Source organism: Gorilla gorilla, chromosome X, assembly GCF_029281585.2.
Source record: "Gorilla gorilla gorilla isolate KB3781 chromosome X, NHGRI_mGorGor1-v2.1_pri, whole genome shotgun sequence".
NCBI classification, from domain to species: domain Eukaryota; kingdom Metazoa; phylum Chordata; class Mammalia; order Primates; family Hominidae; genus Gorilla; species Gorilla gorilla.
In genome coordinates this window covers 146,472,850-146,496,525 of record NC_073247.2, presented here as the reverse complement: position 1 = coordinate 146,496,525, position 23,676 = coordinate 146,472,850, and the positions used below count along the sequence as shown (strand labels likewise).

The 23,676-nt window shown below is 38.9% G+C and overlaps 1 protein-coding gene across 1 annotated transcript in view; it reads left to right on the top strand.

Moving 5' to 3' along the window:
• The first annotated feature begins 1,864 nt into the window (after window positions 1-1,864).
• PLAC1 (placenta enriched 1) overlaps window positions 1,865-23,676 on the top strand; it is a 148,266-nt gene continuing 126,454 nt past the window's right edge. Inside the window, exon 1 of the mRNA XM_055376027.1 lies at window positions 1,865-2,005. The gene's annotated coding sequence lies outside the window, so the exon portion shown is untranslated. The remainder of the gene's footprint in view (window positions 2,006-23,676) is intronic.

Genomic DNA, 23,676 nt, shown 5'->3' with positions numbered 1-23,676 from the left:
ACAGGTAAACATCTGCCAACAGCCTCTAGCTTAATTCTTCTAGCATTTCAAAATGCCGGGCTTCTCTGTAATTAATTAGTCCATTCAAGGCAGACAAGAGCAGAGGGCCCCAGGAGAGGGAAACAAATAGCTTATGAAAGAGCTACAGATCCAAGGACACAAATGAAGTCCCTGGTCTTCTAGGTCAGTCTTTCTGTTAATTGACAAACAAGGTTAAAACAAATCTCAGCATCTCAGTAATGCTCTCTGCTCGGTTTGAATAGCAGTAGCCCAAGGTAGAACGGTTTCAGAACTCAGTGTGTTGGGGGGGGTGGGGGGCTGTGGGCAGGATTTAAAGATTTGAAGGACCCTTCCAAGTGCACGTGTCCACTGGTTTGTCAGTGTTTAACGCCAGCTCTACTTTTCTTAAAAACCAACCCAACCCCAAACCAGAAGCAAGTAGATACTGGTGGCAAAGGGCCCCTGGGCTTTGGGTAGGCACTAGAGTGGTGGTTTAGAGTGGGCTTTGGAGTCAGACAAGCCTGAGTGGGAGTTTCAAATCTCAGCTCTGCTACTTATAACTGTTTGACTTTGGGCAAGTTGCTTAGCTTTTCTGAGTCTCAGTATAACCTTCTGTCAAATGAGGATAACACCTACGTCACTGCATTGTTGTGAGGATTAAATGCCATAAAGTGTGCCAAGTGCTTAGCAACTGATCTGTGTTATCAATATATACAGAGGGGTGTGATGATCAAAGATGAGGATTGTGGAGAGAGGAGGATGGGATACCTCATTCTCTTCCTGAAATGTTCAGCACTTTGGGTGTGCATTCCTAATGTTTACACAGTTCAAAGGCGAGTTCAAAATGTGGAAACAACCCAAATGTCTATCAACGGATGATTGGATAAACAAAATATGGTACACACATGCAATGGAATACTATTCAGCCTTTAAAAGGAAGGAAATTCTGATGCATACTACAATACAGATGAACTTTGAGGACATTATGCTAAGTGAAATAAGCCAGTCACACAAAGACAAACACTGCATGATTCCACTTACATGAAGTTTCTAGGATGGTTAAATTCATAGAAACAGACAGTAGAATGGGGGTTGCCAGGGGCTGGGAAAGAGGGGAATGGGGAGCTAATGTTTGATGGGTACAGAGTTTCTATCCGAGAAGATGAAAAAGTTCTGGAGATGGAGGGTGGCGCTGGTGGCACAACATTGTGAATGTACTGAATGCCACTGAATCGTACGCTTAAAATGGTTAAAATGGTAAACGTTAAATTTTATGTTGCGTGTGTTTACTGCAATTTTGGATGGATTGGGGGTATATGTGTGAGAAAAGCCATGACAGGTTAGTGCCCTGGTGAAACCAGGGATTCTATTTTCTACTCCGCTATGAGAAGGCAGCCAGTTTCCATACAGGTGAAGGGGAGAGAGAGAGGGAGAGGGATGGGGGGATAGAGAGAGAGAGAGAGAGAAGCAGGAGAGGAGGGAAAGGAGAATGGCCTGGGCTGTCAGTGTAAAACAAAAAATACAAAAGTTGGAGGTTTTTCAGCTCTGAAAATGCAACAAGCAAGGAGAGTAGGCTCCATCCCTAGGTGAGCCCCAAAGCCCACTTGGGCCACAGCTATAGCCTGGCTGGGAGACCACAAAAGGGAAGGAGGAGGTAATTTGGACTGGCCTGAGGTAAAAATTGCAGAGATTTGCAAGTGCAATCAGCTCTTCAACTCCCCACCACTTCCAAGGCAGAGTGGGTGGGACCAGACTCTTCTCTTCCTCCAATCCCACTCCTTCCAGGCTACAAGGGGCCCCTCAAGGCTGCCCTTCTCATTCGGTTCCAGCTGCCTGATTTCCCTGGAGAGAAGGTTGTGGAGGTGGGGCTGCCAGTCCCTACATCCCTAGCAGACCAACCTCTTCACGGGACCATCCGGACCCTGTACACGTGGACCCTGGCCGTGTAGACACACCTGAGTCCAGGAACGACACAAGCCGCAGGGATCCCAGCCTAGGCACGGAGGTAATTAGGCACGTCTTCTCTGCTCCTGAAGTAATGTTTATTTGTCTTTCAAATTCTGCCAACCAAAATGGCTTAGGCTGTGATTTACCATCACACCATTATGTCATACTTCCTTACTGCTTTTATGACCAAGAAAGACTCCAGGCACAGTAGCCATATTATGTCCCAGCGAACTCCTGCCCAAATTAAGTCACTGTTTCTGGTCCCTATCGCTGGTCAAATATGACTTCTAAGGGTAATTGCTGTTTTAGGGGCACATTTTAAAGCAAATGCAAAAAATAATGAATGTACCTATTTTGTGACTGAAATTTGCATCTGTCTTTTTACCCTCTCCCGGCAAATATGTTTTATGTTTATTTAAACAGCCTTTAATAAAAATCTACAGCTGCAAAGCATCTTACTACTCAATGCTTTCTGGTTAAGAAAATTGCCCATAATCACAGTGGACTTTACTATTCGTAACAGAATATTATTTTTCATCGGTGCATGGCTGCATCCCAATGTATGAGTGTTGCAAATGCAATGTGAGGCTTATCTGAGGTCGGAAGCTCTTCATTCATTCATTTATTCAATCCATCAACAAACTTTTTTGCGGACTTACCATATGGGGTTTGGGACCTTTGGGGAACAGGGGGAAAGCATGGGCAGAGGCGTGAGAGAGCAGGTCACTGACAGGACAAAGGTAGCCATTGTCAACCACAGTTGATGTATTGTGATTGGTTGGAAAGTGTGACACAAGTAATTTGTTACTGATAATAATTAATGTACCAGAGTTGCTGAATAATTTACTTTAGTTGTAAGTTAGAGTGGATTCAAGGTTATCTTTACAATAATAGCATCACTCTCACCTGCTTGCATTTCAGTTTGTTTTGATGAGAGTTAGAGAAAAGGGTCCAATTAATAGCTGCGGATTCCCCAAGGACACTCATGGGAGTGTGTCATGCATGTGCACATCATCTGTCAGTTATATCATAGTTGAGGATTATCAGAGTGGCCTACAAGGCGTGTGTTATGTGGGAGAGTGGAGAGAGATGAACCGGGAGAGGCAGGATGGGTAGATACGGCTTTTCAGAGCTTGTATAAACACAGTTTCAGCTGGATTGGCCCCCAAATTTTGCAGATCTAATTGTCAGTAATGTAGAGCTACTGCTTGTTTATCAGGTTCCAGTATTTCCCCAAGTACAGAGATGTGATCTTAGGTAAAGTAGTGACTGTCAACCCATACTTGTGAATTTGACCTGTCTTGGAGAACCTGTAATTATACTTCTCAGAATCAAGTACTTCTAGCACTGGCTGTGTTGCATGTTGAGCTTCTTAGAAATGAGAATGTGACCCAAGAGGTAGCTTCCAGGTTAGGTTTCGTGGAGTGATTGTGCCAGGACCACATATATCTGTCTTGAAAAACAGATAGAAATGCTCGGTCATGAGTCAAACTAGAAAAAGGAACTTACTAATAATGGATTTGATATGCTATTTCTACTGGGAAGTCAGATGGGGTATGGGGAGCTGTTGGGGTACAGAGAAGGAGTGTCTACTTTTCCTTACCTTTCCAATATAAAATGGATTTCTAGAATATTGGAAATGACACCTTTCATGAAAATAGAATAAATGATGAGCTTGGTGTTCTGATTTGAAGGGTACTAGAACTGTTTCCCTGCCCCTAAAAATACTCTCCCACTGCTGCTTGATTTTCTAATATTAGAAATTGTGGTAGAATCTCTTTTTATATGTTTACAAACTATGCTTTGCTCTGTTCAACTAGTTTTCATTTTCTTTTTCAAATGTATGCTGGAGGAAAAGAGGATAGTTCTTTTAAAAATAAGAAGCACATTCAAGAATTAGCTGGAAGCCTGCTGGAATTGTTAAGGAAACCAATTGTGTGTAGATGCGACCTCAGTAATTAATCAGCGAACATCTAGCAGCCAAATATCTGATGGGAGGGAGGAGGCCCTCTCCTTAGAGAGAGGGAAAATGACTACTCCCTTCTGATTGAAAAAGCACCATCCCAGACCTTCTTGCTGCTGACATGCAGATGTACATCTGGCTGTAATCTCTCACTCCCTGCTAGCCTTTGCCAAACTGTGTGGAACAGAAATCCAGTTTCTCCTCCATGTAAAGCGACAGAGAGAAATTGAATAGTTAGATAGTTAAAATTCTGAGCACTGGCTAGGAAAAGGAACATGCCCAAAGCAATAAAAAGACTCTCACTTAAAAAACTGTGGCTGAAGAAAGATTTGAGCAGTTTAAGCAACTGGTGGAGTTGATTGGGGTGAAGGGAGTAGAAGTCTCAAAGTCACAGACAAGCCTTGATACTCTGCAGACCAGCTAAGAAATATTTAAATTGTGTGAAATCTACTCAAGGCTGATGAATAAGATAGAATAAGAGCTTGATAACATTTGAAAGAATTTATTTGCACTTAAGTGTCTGTGTTTCTATAAATCTTGCTCTAAATTTTATTTTATGTGGTGTTGTTTTAAAAACAGAGTTATTTATAAAGAATGAAAGCATAATTGAGTGGGGAAGTGTGCTCTGTTCCCTCTCTCCGAGCTGTACAACCTAAGGGAAGACTATCATTCTGTCAAAGTGGTGGTAACTTAATCAAATTGCAGGACTAGTACATAGGAGGAAAATGATGCCCTTTGAAGCTTTGCCTTGGAAACCCACACTTCATAAGTGACAACAAATACAACAGTACCTCAACTTTTGGATTAAATATTGCAGCCTTCTTTAAAAATAAAAAATGCCTCTGGATAGGTTAACATATAGAGTTATTAGTATCTTAGTACAGTGGTTTCCCAAACTGGGTATTTAACACACGTTTCATTTATATTGAGAACTTTTAAAATTCAGAAAAGTGCAGAGAAGAATGTAGCAAACACTTGTGTTCTCACCATGCAGAGGAGAAATACACTACTGTATTTACTTTGTCTTCCATTCTTTTTAAATTAAAAAAAAAAGTGCTACATGAAAAGTTGAGGCCCCCTTTATCTCCTGCCTCCAGTCAACTCATTTTTATTAATTTGGTATGTTTTCTTCCAAACTATGATATACTTTTGTATTTTTTTAAACTTAGCATTACGTTCTTGAGATCACTCCATGTGGGTGCCTATTGGTCTAGTTCATTCTTACTGCTGAACAGTAACCTATAGTACAACCACAGCACATTTAATTTATTCATTCCTCCTTTGGTGGGTATTTATTTCCAAATTTTTAGTATTAGAAACAAACAACTTGCAATAAACACTGAGATATGTGTGTCTTTGCACACTGGATTGGAATTTCTCTAGAGTATGTACCTTCTAGAAAGTAAGATTTCTGGGTTAAAGAGTACATACACTTTTAGTTTTTCTGGGCACTGGCAGGTTGCTCTCCAATGTGGCTCTACCGAGTAACAGTCCCATCAGTCGTTTATGAGCTCCCATGACACCATACCATTGATAACTTTTGAGTTTTAATTTTTGCCTGTCTGATGAGTAAAGACAGTATCTTGTTTTGTTGTTGTTTTTATTTCCTTGAGTACTAGTGAGGTTAAGTATCTTTGCATATATTTCTAGACCATTCCAGTATCTTCTGCCAGTTGTCTGTTGGTATTCTTTGCTCCTTTTTCCATTGTGTTGATTGCCTTTTAAAATTGACTTATAGCATTTATTTTATGTCTTTTTTGACTCCGATTCTTTTTCAATTATATGTGTGGCAAGTGTCTTCTCCCACTATATGGCTTATCTTTAACTTTATACTGTCATTTTTTCTTATAGACATTATAATGTTTAATGTGGTCACATTTACCAGTCTTTTCTACTAAAATTTGTAAGTTTTGTGTGTGTGATTAATTAATTCTTCTATTCTGAGGTCATAAAGGTATTCTATATTTGCATCAAAGTGTTGTAAAATTTTGCTTTTAACAGTTAGATCTTTAATTCATTTTGAATTGATTTTTATGTAGGATTTGAATAAGTTATCTAATTGTATCTTTTATCATATGAATAATTTTAATGCCATTTATTAAATAATCTATATCTTATCCTCCATGATTTATAATCAATCTCTGTCCTTTACCTAGTTCTCATAGACTTACCTGAGTTGTTTGTAGGCCCTTTTTATATTCCACTGGTCTATTTGTTTATCCATCTGCCAATACTATATTGTTTTATTTTTTATTTTTTGAGATAGAGTCTCGCTCTGTCTCCCAGGCTGGAGTGCAGTGGCGCGATCCCGGGTTCAAGCGATTCTCCTGCCTCAGGCTCCCAAGTAGCTGGGACTACAGGTGCATGCCACCACACTCACCTAATTTTAGTATTTTTAGTAGAAACCGGGTTTCGCCATTTTGGCCAGGCTGGTCTCAAACTCTTGACCTCAAGTGATCCGCCCGCCTTGGCCTCCCACAGTTCTCAGATTATAGGCGTGAGCCACTGTGCCTGGCCTATGTTGTTTTAATGCCATGACATTATAATAAGCCTTAACAATGTGCCTTTCACTACTCTTCTTCACAATTGTCTTGTATATTCTTGATGCCTTACTATTCTGTTAACAATCTTACTCTCTGTGTAAATCTTCTATGTAAATTACCTTGTCAAAAATCCAGAAAAATCCTGTTGTGATTTTGGTTGAACTTGCATAGAATTTACAGACCAATTTAAAGAAAATTGCCATATTTGTGTTGAGCCTTCCCATACATGAACATGGCATATATCTCCTTTTTGAGGTTACTTTATTCTAAACTTTTTATTTCAATATAATTATAGATTCACGGGAAGATGCAAATATGGTACAGAGAGGCCCCCTGTACCATTCACTGACTTTCTCCCATGATTATATTTTACATAACTAGAGTACAGTATCAAAACTAAGAATTCGACATTGATACAATATGTGTGTATATAATTCTATGCCATTTTTATCACAGGTGTAGATTTGTGTAAGATACAGAAGGCCGGACGCAGTGGCTCACACCTGTAATCCCAGCACTTTGGGAGGCCAACGTGGGCAGATCACCTGAGGTTGGGAGTTCGAGACCAGCCTGACCAACATGGGGAAACCCTTTCTTTACTAAAAATGCAAAATTAGTCAGGCGTGGTGGCACATGCCTGTAATCCAAGCTACTTGGGAGGCTGAGGCAGGATAATTGCTTGAACCTGGGAGGCGGGGTTGCGGTGAGCCGAGATTGCACCATATTGCACTCCAGCCTGGGCAACAAGAGCAAAACTCCGTCTCAAAAAAAAAAAAAAAAAAAAAAAAAGATACAGAATGATTCCATCACCACAAAGATGTCCCTCATGCTACCTTTATGGTTACACCCACCCCACCCTATCTCTAACCCCCAGAAATCACTAATCTAGTCTTCATCTTTACAATTTTGTCATTTCAAGAATGTTATATAAGTGAAATAATACAGTATGTGACTTTTTGAGATTACCTTTCTTCATTCCAGTTCTTGCATGAACTGGAGATTCATGCAAGTTGCTGTGTGTGTCAATAGTTACTCCTTTTTATTGCCGAGTCTGCTAGTGACGAATTCTGTTAGTTTTCCTTCATCTGAGGATGTCTTGATTTCCCCTTCATTTTGAAGAATATTTTTGCTGGGTGTAGAATTCTGTGCTGGCAGTTCTCTTCTTTCCTGGTATGGATGTACCATAGTTGGTCGAACCCGTTCACTTGTTGAGGGACGTTTTGGTTGTTTCTGGTTTGAGTGTTTTCTGTTTGTTATCTCTGTTTTTTATTTCTCTGTTTTCATTTTCTTGCCTTCCTGTGTGTTACTTGAATATTTTTTAGAATTCTATTTTGATTCACCTACAGGATTTTTAGAGTAATCTCTTTGTGTAGCTTTTTTTGTGGTTGCTCTAGGTCTAACGTGACATACACATAACTTATTACAATCTACTGGTGTCATCATTTTACCAGTTAAAGTATAGCAACTTTATTCCTTTACTTTCTCCAGTTTATAATTATCTTAAGTATTTTGTTTACATACATTGAGAAAACTATCAAACAATGTTTTACTTTTTGCTTTAACCATCAAACATAATTTTAAAAAAATCAATAGAAGAGGACAGCCTATTGTGTTTATCCATATTTTTTGTTCTTTCTTTGTTCTTTCTCATTCCTGATGCTCAAAGATTCCTTCTATCACTTATTTCTGTTTGGAGAACTTCCTTCAGCCATTCTTTAAATGTTAGTTTGCTATCACAAGGACAGAAAACCAAACACCCCATGTTCTCACTCATAGGTGGGTATTGAACAATGAGAACACTTCGACACAGGGCGGGGAACATCACACCCCGTGAGCCACCGCGCCTGGCCTATTCTCTTGGCCTGTCAGAGGATGGAGGGCTGGGGGAGCAATAGCATTAGGAGAAATACCTAATGTAAATGACAGGTTGATGGGTGCAGCAAACCAACATGGCACATGTATACATATGTAACAAATCTGCACGTTGTGCACGTGTACCCTAGAACTTAAAGTATAATTTTAAAAAATGTTAGTTTGCAAGTGATAAATTCTGTTAGTGTTCCTGCATCTAAGGATGTCTTGATTTTCCCTTCATTAAGAAGGATATTTTTGTTGGTTGTGGAATTCTGTGCTGGCAGTTCTTTTCTTTCAGTACTTAAAAAATACCATGTCATTTCCTTGTAACCTCCACAGATTTTGATGAGAAATCTACAGTCACTGGGTTTTGGCCTGGATTTCTTTGGGTTTAACGTATTTGGGATTTACTCAGCTTTTTGAACCTGTAGGTTTGTCTTTTGCCAAATTTGAGTAAATTTCAGCCACTGTTTGTTTGAATACATCTTCAGCCTCACCTTTTATTCCCTCTCCTTCTGTGACTTTGATGACATAAATGCTTTGTTATAGTCCCACGGATCCCTGAGGCTCTGTTCATACATATTTTTCAGTCTACTTTCTCTTTGTTGTTTGTCCTTGGTAATTTCTATTTTTGTATCTTCGAGCTTACTGCTTCTTTTCTCTATCTCCTCCATTTTGCTATTGGGCCCATCCATTGAAGTTTTAAAATTTTGGTTGTTTTCTCATTCTAAAATTTCCATTTGGTTCTTCTTTATATCTCCTATTTTCTTTGTTGAGATTTTTTGCCCTTCGTTTCAAGTGCATTTATAATTACTTGTTCAAAGGTTCTTATGATGGCTGCTTTAAAATCGTTGGCAGGTAATTGTAATATCTGTGTCATTTCAGTCTTGGCATCTGTTGAATGTCTTTTCTCATTCAAATTGAGATTTTCCTGGCTTTTGGTATTATAAGTGATTTTTTATTCAACTTTGACATTTTGGGTATTACATTATGAGACTGGTTCTTATTGAAATCTTCTGTTTCAGCAGGCCTCCTCTGACACTGCTCCAGTGGTGGAAGAAGAGGCACCACCTCATTACTGCCAGCTGGAGATGGACGTACAGCTCCCTATGTGGTCGCTACTGTCACTGTGGAGAAAGGGGATTTATCACAGTCACAGCTTCCCACTTGGCCCTCTCCAACACCACACTGGCTAGGTGATTGGGATACTTCCTTACAGCTTAGGGAGGGGAAAAGTCAGCCTCCCTACTCAGCCTTTGCTGGCATGAATAGGAGTGTTTTTTTCTGTAGATATTTGCCGGGAGTAGAGAGCAGTTATTGTTAAAGGTGTTCTGTTCTACACGGTTGTTCTTTTTCTGATACACTGGCTAGCGAAAGCAGGCTTATGTTGGGGTTTTTTTTTTGTCTGTGCTTGTTGGTGTTACTGGGTTGCTAGCTTCTCTAGTACCCAGTCTGGGATATATGAGGCAAAAAGGGGACACAAGAAACTCACCAATACGTTGCCTCAGTTCCCAAGGTCCCTAGCCAGTCTGCCCTTTTTTCTCTACCTGTCAGAGTCATCTTATATCTGCCTTATACATAATGTTCAGGGTTTTTAGCCGTACTTGGCAGAAAGAGTAGGAAAAAGTACTTTTATTTCATCTTGTCTTGAAACTGAAGTATATGATCATCTTTTATGACGTTCAAAAATTTTAATAATTTTCTCCATAAAGGTCTTATACAACTGTTGTGTGTGTATATATACTATGTTGTTAACAGTGTTAATTCAGTGAATGGAAATGGTTACCACTCTGTAATGCATGTAATAAAGCACTTACATATACTTGTTTAAAAGCTGTTTCTTGGAATGCTACTCACACACTGCTCATGCTCCTAGCTCTTTGCTAATAATATGTATTTTGGATAATATCACTCCTCTTTAAGAATTACATATTCTAATTTATTGTTTCTGGTATATTTAAATGATACTGATTTTTTTCATATTAATATATCCAGCACTTTTGTTGAATGCTCTTATTAGTTCTAACAGTTTCTAGATACTCTTGCTTTTTTTTTTTTTTTTTTTTTGAGACGGAGTCTCACTCTGTCATCAGGCTGGAGTCCAGTGGTGCGATCTTGGCTCACTGCAACCTCCACCTCCTGGGTTCAAGCAATTCTCTGCCTCAGCCTCCCGAGTAGCTGGGATTATAGGCGCCTGCCACCACACCCGACTAACTTTTTGTATTTTTAGTAGAGACAGGGTTTCACCATCTTGGCCAGGCTGGTCTTGAACTCCTGACCTCATGATCCACCTGCCTCGGCCTCCCAAAGTGCTGGAATTACAGGCATGAGCCACCGTGCCTGGCTGATTCTCTTGCATTTTCTGTATAGGCAATCATATCATCTGCAATTATGATTTTTTCCTTTTTCTAATATATATATATAATATATTTATATATTTTATATATTTGTGTGTGTGTGTATGTATGTGTATGTATATGTATGTGTGTGTATATATATATGTGTGTGTGTGTGTATATATATATATATATATACATATATATAGATATATATATATAATTTTTTTGAGTTGGAGTCTTGCTTTGTTGCCCAGGCTGGAGTGCAGTGGCATGATCTCAGCTCACTGCAACCTCCGCCTCCTGGGTTCAAGCAATTCTCCTGCCTCAGCCTCCTGAGTAGCTGGGATTACGGACACGCGCCACCACGTCTGGCTAATTTTTGTATTTTTTTGGTAGAGATGGGGTTTCACCATGTTGGTCAGGCTGGTCTCTAACTCCTGACCTCGTGATCTGCCCACCTTGGCCTCCCAAAGTGCTGGGATTACAGGTGTGAGCCACTGCGCCCAGCCATATATATATATATTTTAATATGTTTAATACTTTATATTATATTTCATATAATATATAAATATTATATAATATATAAATATATATTAAAGTATAATACTTTAATATGTTTGTAATTATTGTGATTTCTGTTATGCTTAGATTTATTTTTTCATTTTATTTTATATTTCTATTACTATGTTTTATTTTTTGTTGTTGTTATTTTGTTTTTTTTTTTGAGATGGAGTCTTGCTCTGTTGCCCAGGCTGGAGTGCAATGTTGCAATCTCAGCTCACTGTAACCTCTGCCTCCCGGGTTCAAGTGATTCTCCTTCCTCAGCCTCCTGTGTAGCTGGGATTACAGGCAATCAACACCACGCCCAGCTAATTTTTGTATTTTTATAGAGACAGGGTTTCACCATGTTGGCCAGTCTGGTCTCGAATTCCTGACCTCAAGTGATCCGCCGACCTCAGCCTCCTGAAGTGCTGGGATTACAGGTGTGAGCCACCACACCCAGCCTATATTTATATTACTATGTTTTACGTTGCTTCTTTTTTATTTTTTTCTGCCTTGATTGAGTTGATTAATGTTTTTATTTCCCCTGCCTTCTTCTGAAATTTTGGAAGTTGTATTTCTGTTAATTTAGTGGTCACCTTTAAAATTTTACATACACCCACGGACTGCACACACACAAAAATTCAAGTTAATGTGTATATTAACTTGAATTTTTGTGCAGTCCGTGGGTGTATGTAAAAATTTTAAAGGTATTAACCAGAGAGAGAAAACAGATTGCATAGAGATATATCTCCATTTAGAGATAGAGATATATTTCGATTTATCCTTTGAGTAATAAAATAAGCTAAATATGTTTTAACTCTAATCTTCTACTCTCTATCTTAAGTGGGACTGTTGGGCCACATTTTGGTGGCATTTTCCTCTTCAATACCCCCCGGAATTGGTCATTGTAACCTTATTATTATTGGGATTCTTTTTTTAAGAAAAAACAGCTTTATTGAGATATCAATTATCACCATTTTAGAACATCATCATCTCAAAATAAACCCTATTTTTTACAGTTGAGGTTTATTTAAATTTATCTATATGTTTACCAAGTTTTTTGCTCCATTGTTTCTTGAACTCCAGTCCTTTATTTTAGGTTCAATTTTCTTCTTGATGTACATCATTTAATATTTTTTTAGTGAAGGCTTATCACTGACAAACTCTCATAGTCTTTGTTTAAAAGATCTCATTTTAATGACCCTCAGTTGTGAATGATAACTTCTGTATGTAAAATTTTAAGTTAATGGGTATTTTCCCTGAACTTTGTAAATATTATTCCATTGTTTTTTGAGTTCTATTGTTGCTGATGGGAAGTGTATTATTTATTATCTATTGTCAGTCTATTTTTTAATGTTAGTTTTTGAATGCCATCTGTCTTTTCTCTCTGGTTAAAAATTTTCTATTTGTTTTCACTATGATTTGTCTAGGTTTGTATTTATTTTTATTCATCTTAAGATCTGGGCTTCTTCAATCTGAGTTCCTATTGTTTTACATTAGACTACATTCATAATACATTGCTTTCAATTTACAGTTTCTGTTTTTAAATAGTGGATCAAGATCTAAAGACACTAACCATAGCAGCCTTCCCATCGTTGTTATTCCCTCAGTCTTTTATGGCCATCTTGCCTATACACAATTTAACACCTTTTTTGGTTGTGTTCTTTTCTATTATGCCTCTCTAAAGTATTCAACTTTCTTAGAAATAACTCTTCATTTTCATACCCATATATCATCTGTTTACAGAATATTTATTTAAATTACATAGCAAAGCTATCATAAACAAGATTAGGAACAAATAAAATTGGCTCTTAGTAAATATCCAACTTAACTGGTGTGAGCAAAAGTGCATGGATGTACTAGAGAATGGCCTACTAGCTTCGAGCATTCACAATGTTTTCTAAATAATTTCAGCTCTTGTTTTAGATTCAGGGGGTACATATGCAGGTCTGTTGCATGGGTATATTGCATGATGCTGAGGTTTGGGATACAAATGATCCCATCACCCAGGTAGTAAGCATAGTACCCAACAATTTTTCAACCCTTGCCCCCCTCTCTCACTGCCCCCTCTAGTAGTCTGCAGTGTCCATTGTTGCCATCTTTATGTCCATATGTACCCAATGTTTTAGCTCCTACTTATAAGTGAGAACATGCGGTTTTTGGTTTTCTGTCCCTGCATTCATTCACTTAGGATAATGGCCTTGAGCTGCATCCATGTTGCTGCAAAGGACATGATTTCTTTACTTTCTTATGGCTGCATAGTATTCCATGGTGTATATGCACCACATTTTCTTTATCCAGTCCACCACTGATGGGCACCTAGGTTGATTGCATGTATTTGCTATTGTGAATAGTGCTGCAATGAACATGCAAGTGTGTGTGTCATTTTGGTAGAACATTTAGTTTTCTTTTGGATATGTACTCATTAATGGGATTGCTGTACAAATAAATGGTAGTTCTGTTTTAAGTTCTCTGAGAAATCTCCAAACTGCTTTCCGCAGTGGCTGAACTAATTTGCATTCCCACCAACAGTGTATAAATGTTCCCTTTTCTCCACAGTCTCACCAGCATCTGTTACTTTTTTAGTTTTTAATTAATAGCTATTCTGACTGGTGTGAGATGGTATTTCATTGTGTTCGTTCGTTTTTGAGATAGAGTCTCACTCCATCACCCAGGCTGGAGTGCAGTGGCACAATCTTGGCTCAATGCAACCTCTGCCTCCCGGGCTCAAGCAATTCTCGTGACTTAGCCCCCCAAGTAGCTGGAATTACAGTTGTGTACTACCACGCCCAGCTAATTTTTGTATTTTCAGTAGAGACTGTGTTTCACTGTGTTGGCCAGGCTGGTCTCGAACTCCTGCCCTCAAGAGATCTGCCTTTCTTGGGCTCCCAAAGTTCTGGGATTACAGGCGTGAGCCACTGCGCCTGGTCTCATTGTGGTTTTGATTTGCATCTCTCCAGTGATTACTGACGTGGAGCATTTTTTCAAATATTTGTTGGCTGCTTGTATGTCTTCTTTTGAGATGTGCCTGCTCATGTTTTTGCCCACTTTTTAATGGCGTTATTTGTTTTTTGCTTGTTGAATTGTTTAAATTCCTTACAGATTTTGGATATTAGACCTTTGTTGGATGCATAGTGTGTGAATATTTTCTCCCATTCTCTATGTTGTCTGTTTACTCTGTTGATAGTTTCTTTTGCTGTGTAGAAGCTCTTTTGTTTAATTGGGTCCCACTTGTCAATTTCTGTTTTTGTTGCAATTGCTTTTGAGGACTTAGTCATAAATTCTTTCCCAAGGCAGATGTCCAGAATGATGTTTCCTAGATTTTCTTCTAGAATTTTTATAGTATGTGGTCTTGCATTTAAATTTTTGATCCATCTTGAGTTAATTTTTGTATATGGTAAAAGATAGGGGTCCAGTTTCATTCTTCTGCATATGGTTAGACAGTTATCCCAGCACCATTTATTGAATAGGGATTCCTTTCCCCATTGCTTATTTTTGTTAACTTTGTCGAAGATTAGATGGCTGTACCTGTGCGACTTTATTTCTAGGTTCTCTATTCTGTTCCATTGATCTATGTGTCTGTTTTTGTACCAGTACCATGCTGTTTTGATTACTGTAGCCTTATAGTATAGTTTGAAGTCATGTAATGTGATGCCTCTGGCTTTATCCTTTTTGTGTAGGATTGCTTTGGCTATTCGGGCTCTTTTTTGGTTCCATGTGAACTTTAGAAATTTTTTTCTAATTATGTGAAATATGACATTGCTAATTTGACAGGAATAGTACTCAATCTGTAGATTCCTTTGGGCAATATGGAAATTTTAAAGATATTGATTCTTCCAGTCCTGAGTATTATATGTTTTTCTATTAGTTTGAGTCATCTATAATTTCTTTTAGCAGTGGTTTGTAGTTCTCATTGTAGAGATCTTTCATGTCTTTGGTTAGATGTATTCCTAGGTATTTTATTTTTTGTGGCTATTGTAAATGAAATTGCATTATTGAATTGGCTCTTAGCTTGGACATTATTGGTGTATAGAAATGCTACTGATTTTTGTACACTGATTTTGGATCCTGAAACTTTACTGAAGTCTTTTGTCAGTTCCAGGAGACTTTTAGTGGAGTCTTTAGGGTTTTCTAGGTATAGACTCATATTGTCAGTGAAGAGAGATAGTTTGACTTCTTTTCCTATTTGGATGCCATTTATTTCTTTCTCTTGCCTGATTGCTCTGGCCAAGACTTCCTCAAGCATTCATAGTGTCATACAATGTATTTTACAGGAGGAATGGAAAGAGTTGATTAATCAGGAGAGTAATGAATGAAGAAGTTAGATAAAAGAACTTCTACTGTATTGAGCATCTTCTATGGGCCAATTACTGAAATGGTATATTTAAGTTATAATAGTAAATAAGATAGACAAGTCTTTTGCTCTCATGGAGTTAGGGGAGAAGAAACAAGTAAATATATAAATAAACCAGATAGTTAATTTCAGATAATCATAAGTATGATGAAGGCAATCAGACAGAGCTATAAAATAGAGGGTAACTGAGGGGTGGAGGCTAGTCTATATGAGGTAATCACTAAAGACCTTTCTAAGCAGTGATATATGAGGTACAATCTGAAAAATTAGGAGGCAGGAACCTGGAAATTCAGAAGGAGAGTGTTCTAGACAGAGGAAACATTTCTGGTCTGAGGTAGGAATGAGCTTACTGTGCTGAAGAAATAGAAAGGACTCTGTGACTGGTGTTTCATTAGCAGAAGAGAGTGTACATGAGATGGGGTAGATTAGTTATACCAGGGCTAGAAGAAACAGGGGTTTGTAGACTTGTAATGATTTTTTATTTGATCTTGAGTGTGATTTGAAATCAAGGGATTTCAGGATGGGGATAACAAGAACTGATTTATACTTTTTAAAAGATAACGTTGGCTAATGTGTAGGGTCAGGACTCTAGAAGGGCAACAGATGAAGCCAAAAGACCAGTTAAGAAGCTGTCTTAGTTAGTTTGCACTGCTATAACAATGTACTGCAGACTGGGTAATTAACCAACAACAGAAATTTTAAAAAATAAATTTTATTGTGTACATCTGAGGTTTACAGCATGATGTATGGGACACATATAGATAGTAAAATGGTTATTGTGATGAAGCAGATTAACATATCCATCATCTCACGTAGTTACTTTTTAACAATAGGCATTTATTCTCACAGTTCTGGAGACTGGGAAGTCCAAGATCAAGGCACTGGCAGGCTTGGTGTCTGTGAAGGCCTTTTTTCCACTTCCAAGATGGTGCCTTATTGCTGCATCCTCTTGAGGGGAGGAATGCTGTGTCCTCATTAGGCAGAAGGGCAGAGGAGGCAATAAGGGACAAATTCCCTCTATCAAGCCCTTTTTTGAAAGTATTTAATCCCATTCATGAAGGAAGACTCCTCATGACTCAATCACCTCCTAAAGGCCACACCTCTTAATACTGTTGGATTGGGGATTAAGTTCCTGCACGAATTTTGGAGGGGACAAAAACCATTCAAACCATATCAGAGGCCAATGTTGTAGCCTGGATGAGAGATTGAAGTGGCTTGGATTAAGATGACAGTAAGTGAATATCATAGTAAATGTAGACAGAAAGGTCAAGATTTGAAGTATATTTTGGAGGTAGACTTGAAAAGACTTGATAGATTCAATATATGGAGGCTGAGGGTAAGGAAAAGAGGAGAAACCGGGTTGGTGCCTTATTTTGGGCCTAAGTGGGTGGATGGTGATGCCATTTTCTGAATTATGGAAGACCAGCATGGGAATATATTTTAGGGGCAGAATTAAGGGTTCTCTTCTGGTCACATTATATTTGAAATTCCGTAGCAGCTATCCAAGCAGATATTTTAAGAAGACAGTTGGATATGTGAGTCCAGAGCTCAAGGGGATATGTCAAGATTGTAAATATCAATTTAGTAGTCATCAGCATATAGATAATGACTCAAGTCATAGAATTGTATGAGATCATCTAGGGTGTAATGACACTAGAAAAGAAGGCTAAGGACTTAGCCTTGGAATACTTTAACATAGAGAGATCAAGCACAGAAGGGGAAGATAGCAAAAGAGACTGAGAAGAAACAGCAAGCAAGATAGGATAGAACCAGCAATTTATCCTAATAAGATGACTGGACAAGCATGTAAAGATATAAATGCAGAAGTATATTCATCACAGTATTTTTTTTTTTGAGACGGAGTTTTTGGTCTTGTTGCCCATGCTGGAGTGCGGTGGCACTATCTCGGCTCACTGCAACCTCCCCATCCCAGGTTCAAGAGATTCTCCTGCCTCAGCCTCCTGAGTAGCTAGGATTACAGGTGTGTGCCACCACACCCGGCTAAGTTTTGGTATTTTTAGTAGAGACAAGGTTTCATCATTTTGGCTAAGCTGGTCTCAAACTCCTGACCTCAGGTGATCCACCCACCTCAGCTTCCCAAAGTGCAGGGATTACAGGTGTGAGCCACTGCACCTGGCCCACAGTATTTTTATAATAGTAAAAATTGGAAATAAATGTCTATAGAGAGTTAAATCATGGCATGCATATATATATATATATATATATATATATATATTACAGAATATGCTAGGCAAACATTAAAACGATGATACCAATCAATATTTATTGACATATAAATAAGTCCATAATACATTCTTACATGCAAGAGCAGATTACAAAGTAGCCTATATAGTATGAAGACATCAGTGTAAAATTATATGTGTGTATGTGTCAGAGCATGTATGTAAATAGGGTCATGATGGTAGTTTTTGTTTGTTTTTTTTTTCTTTTTTTAGATAGGGTCTCACTCTGTCACCCAGGCTGGAGTGCAGTGGTGCAATCTCTGCTCACTGCAACCTCTGCTGCCCCGGTTCAAGCAATTCTCCTGTCTCAGCCTCCCAAGTAGCTGGGACTACAGGCACGCGCCACTATGCCCAGCTAATTTTTGTATTTTTAGTGGAGATGGGGTTTCACCATGTTGGCCAGGCTGGTCTCGAACTCCTGACCTCAAGTCATCCTCCCTCCTTGGCCTCCTAAACTGCTGGGATTATAGGTGTGAGCCACTGTGCCCAGCTAGTGTTTTGTTTTTCCACTTTGTTTATAGATGTATCCCTTGAGCCTAAAACAGTGTTTAGTATCCAGTAGACACAGATGAATATTTGTTGAAGGAATGAATAAATGAATGAATGAACGAATGAATGAATATAAAACTTTAACCAAAATATTAAGAGTGGTTATCTCTAGGTCCTGTGATAAAATGTCTTTTATTTTCCTTTCTTTTGTATTGTGTTAGATTTTTTTTTTACAATGACCATACATTCTTTTTATCAGGAAGAACATTCTTTTAATTTTTGAAACCATCCTCACCTTTATCAGTTACCTATGACTTCCAAGTACCCCTATTTGGCTGAATTCAGAGCAAAGCAATTGCTTTGCTACTGAAAATCCATATTTAGGCAGGTATATCAGAATGATAACAGGGAGATATGTTGTCTCTTGGAGAGCTGGAGGCAGAAAAGGTGAACTAGGAGTGAAGGTCAACAGTAACTGTGAGAAAGAAAGACTTGTGCCTTGGAAGAAAGTTGAGCTGAGATTTTCTTTCTTTCTTTCTTTCTTTCTTTCTTTCTTTCTTTCTTTCTTTCTTTCTTTCTTTCTTTCCTTTTTTTTTTTTTTTTTTTTTTTTTTGAGATGGAGTCTCGCTCTGTCGCCCAGGCTGGAGTGCAGTGGCGCGATTTTGGCTCACTGCAAGCTCTGCCTCCCGGGTTCACGCCATTCTTCCTGAGTCAGCCTCCCGAGTGGTTGGGACTACAGGCACCCGCCACTCCGCCCGGCTAATTTTTTTTTTCTATTTTTAGTAGAGATGGGTTTTCACAGAGTTAGCCAGGATGGTCTCGATCTCCTGACCTCGTGATCCTCCCGCCTCGGCCTCCCAAAGTGCTGGGATTACAGGCGTGAGCCACCGCGCCCGGCCAAACAGAGATTTTCAAAGCAGAACAACATAGAACAAGAAACTGAGGGCCCCTTGCAAGCCCGACCTTGGGGAGAAGAGCCTGTGGAACACTTAGAGCACAGTAAATTTTGCAATCTAAATTCTTGATTCTCAGTTGTGTATTGATACAGGAGTTAATAAAGGAGCCAAGCTACGACTCCCAGATTGTGCTGTTTGGTATAGAAATGCCTCATTCCCTTTGGTGGTTGCAGTGGAAAATGAAGGCAGTCTTCTGTATGAAGAAGTCCCTGGTTCTCTATTTTTCTCTGAGGCTGTAAGAAAAACAAGTTGGATTATGTTTTTTGAATAACTGATTGGATATTCTTTGGGATTCCATGTATGTGTTTGCCTAATCTCTCTCTATCCTCCCCTCCATTCCCCCTCATTACCCACCCACTCCCCATCAACAGAAAAGACTTAGATTTCTCCAGTATGGGAGGTTAGTCTCCTGCTAGCATTTCTCCTGTACTGTACCATGCAAAATGAGTGCTCATTTCCTTCCTGGCCTTGAGTTACAAAAGTCCCTCTGCTATTGCCCAAGTCTTGGAAAGTGCAGGCTCCAGGAAAAGGGTGGTGGTAGATAGAGTTGCCAGATAAAATACAGGAAAGTCAGTTAAATCTGAATTTTGGATAACCAATGGATTTTTTTTGTATAAGTATATCCCAAATATTGCATGGGACATACTTATACCAAAAAAAGTCATTGTTTATCTGAAATTAAAATTTAACTGGATGTCTTTTTTTTTTCTAAATCTGGCAATCCTAGAGAAAAAAAAATCCCTCTTGTGATACAAGGGTTTTCTCAGTGCTTTTCATCTAAAACTTACCAGATGTTTCTTAGATGGCCTTTCAATTTACAAAAGGGGAAAATAACTAACTGATTAAGTCAAGGTTAGACTGCGAATCAGTGCTAGGGCTGAAAATTTAAGTTTTCAAGTTTTCCAGCACATGATCTAATTCAGCAAACTTTTATCAATAATTTATTGGCTGTAAGGAAACAGGATTAGAATGATCACAAAGGTACATATTCCCATGAAAAGTAAATTTTTAAAAGATTCTAAAGGTGACAAGCATTAAGGTTTTACTTTCCTCCATGGTCATGACTGGGCTTAGCCTCTAAAGAAGTGTTTTTCACAGTGTAGTCTTTATTCTACCTGCATCAGTATCATCTGGGAAGCAGTCTGTAGATACAGATAGAAAGTGAAGGTAATGGGTCCTTTGAAAGTTTGAGTTCCTGGTCTTTGTCTTGTAGGCACCGCAATCACTTCCTCGATTTCCACAGCCTTTAGTTCCACTAACAGCTTGTATCTGGAGGGTCTCAATGCTAGAGAGCTTTCTGGTTATTTTAGTTTTTGTTTCTGCCATTACATATTATAAAAGGTAATTTATTAAAAGGCAAAATTGAAGAGGGATTTGATATCCCCCCCAGCACAGCCAAATAAAGGCATCCAAAATAAGCATTAGATGTAAAAGAAAAAATGATTGACCTGGCCTCTATTAAATCACCAAATTTAACTGGATCTTGGAATCTGAAGAATTCTCTATCACCTATATCTCTTGCATTGGGGCCTTGCCATTCCATAAAATTTATTCTCTACTTTTCCTGGGCCTGACTCCAAGAGAACTAATCATATCTTAATAATTTGGTACAGAGTCACAGTGTAATTGCTCCAGGTCAGTATTGTATCCTATCAGACTGGAGTACAGAAATGATTATCAAACATTAAAAAGAATGAGGTCAAGAGGTACAACCTGACTTTCAAAACTTCCTTAGGATGTATGTATAGCCAGAATGACTTTTTTAGTTGAGGAATTATGATGATCTCTAATAGAACAAAGCAAATGTATTCAGTCAGTCTGTCATTTCAGATTTATAGCAAACAATCTCACATTTGGTCAATTCCTCAAACGTATGCTAATAAAAATGATATAAATAGTCTGGTAACTCACCCTGTGGTACTAAAATGCAAGTAACCCAAGATGGGTTGGCTATGTTGTTCTCATCTCCCTTTATCACCAGAGACTTGATTCTTCTTAGCTGGCATTATATGCTGCCAGTTGATACTTGCCTAAATATTTCCTTCGTACTCAGAACATTATAGTTACTTTTTCAAGCTTCAAATATTTCCAACTAATTCTAGAAATACGTGAGGTACGCCTGAAACGCTGACAGCTGTAGCTTACACCCAAAATAGTCAGGCCTGCTCAAGGAGATGCATTGAGCAAACAGAACCAGGAGTTTGAAGGTGACAGCTGAACAGGCATCAATAGGAAATTGCCAGGTGCTCAGCTGATCCAGCTAGGGATGGGAACAGACAGATTCCATTTCTAGAAATAGCACAGAGGATGCCAACAGGTCATAGGATATAAGCTATTGCACAAATCTTCCCTTCCATCTTCTAGGGAGCTTGGAGGGTATCTTAGGAACCTTAAACTTGCTGAAAAAAATTAACATGTCTAATAAATAATTTTTGATATTGATTTGTTGAGCCCCTATTAGTTTCAAGTTACTTTCCTAGGCACTGTTAGGGGCGGGGATATAAAGAAGTTTAGACACAGGCTCTACTCACACAGAGTTTTCACACCAGTTGAGGAAACAAGACCCATATGGCAAAGTCCTGTCTTATAAGGGGTTAGATTCTTGATGAGAAAAAAAATCATTTATAGACAAAACGCACCTCGAAAATTCCTTTGAGAGGTTCAATATTAGAGACAGACATACCATTTTTCAATAAGTCAAACACAGTTGTTTTTTTTCCCCTACAACCTTGTACCAGATCACTTTTTCTTTAATTGAGAACCAAGCCAATTGGCTTGCACTTAGAGGCTGTGTTGAATTTTTTAAAGCGCACATATTTAAGCATGAGAATCTCACCATGAGAAACCCACAGGAACTGACACCATCTGAAGGAACATCAGATTCACATCTCTCAACTCAATTTAACTCCAGGGCAAAACTTGTTGAGTAGCATAATAGTTAGGATTGCCCACATAATTTTCAATTGCTTACATGATCTTGCTCTCTGTCTCTGTCTCTCTCTCTCTCTCTCAATTTCTTCTGTATGTATATCAGCCAACTCATATAAGAATGGTGTACTTGTGATGTGCCTCTCCATACCCACGTAACAAGACAGGAGAGGCTATGCGAAGGCGAGCTTCACCACTTACTGACTGTATGACGTTGGCCCAGTGAACCCTCTGAGCCTTCATTTCCTCACTAATAAAATAAGGATAATAATTGCATCTTCCTTGCAGGATTGTTCTGTGGATTAAATGCAATGATATTCGCAAAATGCTTAGTCTAATGCCTGGTAGCATAAAAGCCTCAATATTAACTATTACAGCAAGTGGTTTATATGTGATGTGTCAAATGAAAGAGACATGCCTTATGTGTTATAACGTACATAACTGAGTAGTGTATTGGCAGGGAGGGGTTCATGGGTGAGATCACTTTTGAACTTGGTGAGATATGGGTAATACTGGAGAGCTGGAGGCAGGAAGGGAGTGATGGTGGAAGCAGGGAGAAAGCCAAGACATGGATGAGTCAGGATGTCTAGAGACCTGAAGTACATGGGGGTGGGCAGTAAAGCCTGTGGAAGGGAATAATAAAATATGCTGTTGGAGGAGGAAGGCAGGGCCATGTGATTGAAGGCCTTGAATGCCAGGATGTGGTGCTGGAAGCAGTGAAGAATTGTTTGAGATTTTTTACTCAAGGGTGATGGGATGATAAAACATTTAGTATACTTTCAAATTCAGCTCATCTGTCAAATCCAGCTTACAGCCACTTCCCCCTACTGCATCTCACTCTTCCTTTTCCAAACATTGTTGACACTGATTGCTCCCCTTCCCCCTAATAATTTTGCCCTTAATCTACCACCTTATCTCAAGGCTAAATGTTTTCTCTGAGTTGTGTGTGTTGGGGGAGAGAGAGAGAAATATTTTTCTCCAAAGATAGGGTCCTGCCTTTCACTTCCTCTGTCTGCCACACAGAGTTTAGCACATTGTGGACTCTGAAGGAATAATTTATGAGTTAACTCAATGATTGATTATGGGCATGCCTAATTGGAGCACCAAAAGCAACGTGTCCCTTAGACAGGATGAGTACTGGCTCTGTGAGGAATGTAGTAAAACGAAAGGTGGACAGGGTTATAGGTCATAGGCTCATTCCTGAAGCCCCAGAATCAAGTTTTTTGAACATTTTCCTAAATGTCTTTGCCTAAAGACATTTGTTAACCAGGAATCTGCCAAGCCAAACAAAGGCTGGCTGGCTGGCTGGCTGGGCTAACTAGTGTCCTTACCAGGAAATGCAGGAAATGGAGGACTGTCCAGAAAGAGATGCCCCAAATGCAGCCCTGTGGGGGAGACCAGCTTCCTCAGAGCCCAGAGAAGGAAGAGAAACAGCCTCTATCTTTAATCACAGCTATTCAAGAAACAGGCTCTGCTGAGAGCAGCAGTCTCTAGGGGGGAAAAGGACAGTCTTTGCA